We start from the raw sequence: 4176 nt of genomic DNA, 5'->3' as shown, positions 1-4176 counted from the left end.
AAAAAATGGGAGGAGACACTTAAGCCCCGCCTTAAAGGTATGACGCGATAGCTAATGGGTTAATTGGCCATCCTCTACTTCACATTCATAGATCCTGGGAGTCCTCGTACCACTCCTGGTGCCACTGCCCTGCAATGGCAGGTGCTGCCACCGGTGGGGCTTGTGCGATCCAGGTTGCTCTCTCCGAGCAACCTCTCACGACTAATCATGATTTTAACCTGCTGCAGTGGGTAGTTTATACACTATCCGGAGGGCAGGTTAGGTTACATGACCTATGTGGATAACATGACGGGGGGGAAGGCGGAGGGGGCGCCCCCCCCCCCCCCCAAAAGCCTTTGCACATCTTCCCGAACGTCCGTTTTCGGGCTCTCACAGGGCGAGTTGTGATTTTCGACGTAGAAATGGAAAGCTTTTTCGTCTGTGATGAGTCAAGCAGTCCCCCGCTTTGTACGTTCACCGTGTTCGCGGATGTCTTATTTCACACAATTCTACATTCTACGGTTTGGTATTTATACAATTCGTAGTAGTTGTCGAGGTATCATGGTCCTGCCGTCTGTTCGCTTACCTGTAGCTTAACTTGTCGTTTCTATCTGCTGAAAGTGACGAGTTACTACTGCACCTAGCGGAATGAATGCACACTGCGTTGCTGCGAAAGGGCTAGACGTCTTGGCATTCGAAGCAGCGCTACGTAGCAACAATCAAAACTGCAAAACATTCTCGCTAAGTCTACCGTTCGTGCTGCGAGCGCATGAAAGTATTTGTTTGACCGCTCTGTCCTGTAAATAAGGCAGCTATGACGCTTTGCCTTTCTGTTGAAACACCGCCTGTGAAGCTTCAGCAGTTGGCTGACTACAGCCGCTTTCCGCGAATCTTTGTAGCGTTCGTTTGTAGCGTTTCTTTGTTCATGCTTCAAGGCTACCGACACGCCGCTTTATCGCTTCGTTTGTGACGCAAGACGCGCCTAGATTTATCTCGATTGATCGCATCCAGACGGAGCCGATTCTACTTTGTGCCAGAATGTTCTAGTAACTTCTCAAGCTTTACCTCGAATGTTCGCTCAGCTTTAAAAAGAGCACGGCCGACAGCGGCGGGGATTCTGTTCGACGACCGCCCACGAAACACAAAAAGCGCTAATAGACGTCTAAAAAAAGTCTCGAAAAAAAAGCTTGACATCTAGAAGAAGTTTCATCTAAGCAGTTTTTTAGACTTAGACGTTTACTAGCCCTCTATTAGCTCTGCTAACGCTACGCTTGTATACGGCTAGAAAACTTCTGAGGTAGAACTTTTCTAGAATTTTTTTAGACGTTCCTTTTTTTTCCGAAATGGGTGCCTGTAATATCTTACGCATTTCAAGAATGATTTTTAGTGCTGCCTTTAAACCCTCTAAAGCTTTAAAAATGTTATAGTTCATTTTTCTGGTATACACCACTCAAAAATGAACTCAAAGCTGATTTGCAATGACCCGAACAATGAGCCCACATTACAAGGGATGTATGTCTGTAGTAATGAGCCATAAATGCATGTGCTAGCACACTTTTCAGTCACTGCGTTACTCTTTATTGAATCCAGTGCATACACCCACACAAAAAAAAAGGGACCAGGAAATTCATGTTAGAAGCCATGGAGGAGGTAGCTTCACTGGTTTGGCAGACATTACAATGGTAAGCACTTGGATGGCGGGAAAGTGTCGAACAGCAACCAATTGTTAAATCAAAAATTCATTCGGCCCCAGGCCTTGTTCACAACGGATGCGTTGATGATCAAGTTGCTGTGATGTGGACGCCAGTGAAGAGCTCGCTAGGTGTTCCAAACATCGCTTTTCTTGCAAGGAGTATGCCAACTAGACGGTAACAAGGGGAAGTCAAATCCAGTTCTGTTCAGCAGCCTGCAGAAGTGAAAAAATTAGAGTAACCAAAAAGCACAGTCAGTCAGGCGCATGTAGAAGGGCCAATGAGGAGTCGGAAGCAAATAAGACCAGAAAATGGCAAGGAGTGACAGTACAGGCAATAAAATAAGCTAACCAAAAACATATGCATATGATGTCATTACAAGCGGCATTTCAGCAGAGTGCAACGGCTCACCATAAACTCAAGAAGTCAATCACTGTGGAGGCCTTTAACAGATGCAAAATTCAAACAGCATGCATGTACACTGAAAGCCAAGCAGTCAATAGCAAGTGCACTGCCTTACTGTGATGCACACTGAAATCACAGAACCTCCTAAGCTGCATCTTGCAAACAGGCTTTCTCTTACCTGCAAGATGTGGCTGAATCAAAAGTGGTTGATGGTTGACATCTTGCACCGTCGCACGAAAACATAGCAGAGATGCTGCTGTCCTGGTAATACCTGTATCACTTCAGTGTACACCAGACATGGGTTAAATCTTGGACCTTTCCTTGACAGCCACACAGGGGCACATCTGAAAGATAAGACAAATAAAAGTGCGTGTGTATAAGGTTCCTAACACTGCATTGCCAAAGAAGCCCTTTGTAATCTGTACGATGAAGCTCAAACAGTGGGCAAGGGATTACTTACACCACTGCACAAGAGCATTAGTCCAGATTCCCACCTCAGAACTGAAACAATCTCCAGGCCAAGTCGTCTGAACAACCAAGTACAAGGTGCTGCTATTAATTTGCGTGAAACTAGACCAGGTCCTTGCTCCTCCGGCCAACAGTTGGGGTTCTAAAGGACAAACAAATAATGGGGCTTGTGGAATGAACATGAGCAAACAGCCTAGACCTATACAAGAAATCATGTACTGAAAGAAAAGGTGTCAGCTGCAAAGCGTGCTTACCAAAACTTGAGAAGTTGAGCAGGCAAGGAGGTCCTCTGAAAACCTCTGTTGAACAGCCTGTACCCAAAACGAAGTGCACACACTGAAGCAGGGACAACGCCAGCTGTGCACGGCGCAATGGTTTTCCAAAAAATAAAAGCTGCCATGCCTGCAAAGAGCCGTACCGTAGTACTTCACTGCACTGTCAAACAGGCTGCACACATACAGAGCAGCACCACTGAGTAAACTACCTTTGTGCCGGGGCTCTCAATCGTAATGAAATAAAAGCTTGACGCAGTTAAGATAACCAAAAACTGAAGGCACAGCGCACGATGGACAGGACAGGTCCTTCGTGCGCTGTGCCTTCAGTTTTAACAATGTACCGACTAGCCCAAACAAATACCATAGTGAAGATAACCAAAGCGTTTTTAACGCGAGATTCACTGACGGCAATCACAGCAAGGAGAATTGGAGCACACAGGTGGCGAGATGAGAGTCCTTGGCAAGAATAAAACCCTGCCAGAATGCAATAGAGCACAGACTTTAATCAATGTCTAGGAAAAAAATCGCGCCTTATCAACGTACGCTTAAACAAAGCTGGTTGGTTTGAAGCTTTGTCACGTTCACCTTCACCGCCTTGGTAAAGAAAGCAACTCGCATGCGAGAGCAGCCTAGCTGTATCCACTTAACAAAAGCTCAAATAGCACTTTAGTATGTAAAGCACTGGCTGATACTGTTTTGTAATTTGTAAACCAAAGGAGTGACACACTAGCCGACCGTTCAATCAGGCGCGTTAGAGGCTTAGCTAAAGCAAGGCCGACACTATCACCACAGAAAAGAAATGGAAGGTTACTCACTTTTGCGGAAAACGAGGCTCACATCTCAGTGCAACACTGGCAGTAAACGATACTGCAGAAAAAAGGGGAAACTGCGAACTGCAGCGGCGTGAAGTGCCAACCAGCGCGGAAAAAAGTGCGTAGCGAAACGTACAAGGTACGCAGCATCCACTTCGCGCGCGTAGCTATCGCTAGCCTCTGCAACGCTAAATGGCCAAATGAAGTACTAAATTTCTAAACGTAAAAATAAACAAATCATCAAAGAACCAAAAACAAATTGAATCTAATACTTTCATGTAAAACTAAGCACTTGCAGCGATTTCTTTCTGCTTGAAACGGTTAAAACCACTTTGGCAAACTAGCCTGCATCGCCACCGTGCGGAGCGATACCAAGCAGTAAGCTGCGGCGTGACTCAAGAAAGATTACCTCCAAGATACGCCGCCACGAAAGGATAGCACGCGGGTGATCTGCGCGATAAACCGCGCGAGCGAGTACGGCAAAGGCGGCGAAGGCAGCGTGCGCTGCGCCTGTCAATCCGCATGCTGCCGCCAGCTAGCCGAGGC

The 4176-nt window shown here is 46.4% G+C and overlaps 1 long non-coding RNA gene across 1 annotated transcript; it reads right to left on the bottom strand.

Annotated features, from left to right (window-relative positions):
* Positions 1-1188: 1188 nt before the first annotated feature.
* On the bottom strand, positions 1189-3920 carry LOC149350998 (uncharacterized). The gene is made up of 5 exons (XR_016289479.1): positions 3634-3920; positions 2798-2945; positions 2536-2685; positions 2254-2419; positions 1189-1885 (listed from the first exon to the last, which is right to left on the bottom strand). It is a non-coding gene; the product is annotated as an uncharacterized LOC149350998 (long non-coding RNA).
* Positions 3921-4176: the final 256 nt, after the last annotated feature.

This window comes from Amblyomma mixtum, chromosome 3, assembly GCF_055824585.1.
Source record: "Amblyomma mixtum isolate Tamu chromosome 3, ASM5582458v1, whole genome shotgun sequence".
Lineage (NCBI taxonomy): Eukaryota > Metazoa > Arthropoda > Arachnida > Ixodida > Ixodidae > Amblyomma > Amblyomma mixtum.
The sequence above is the reverse complement of the archived record's forward strand: the minus strand, read 5'-3'. Positions and strand labels throughout refer to the sequence as shown.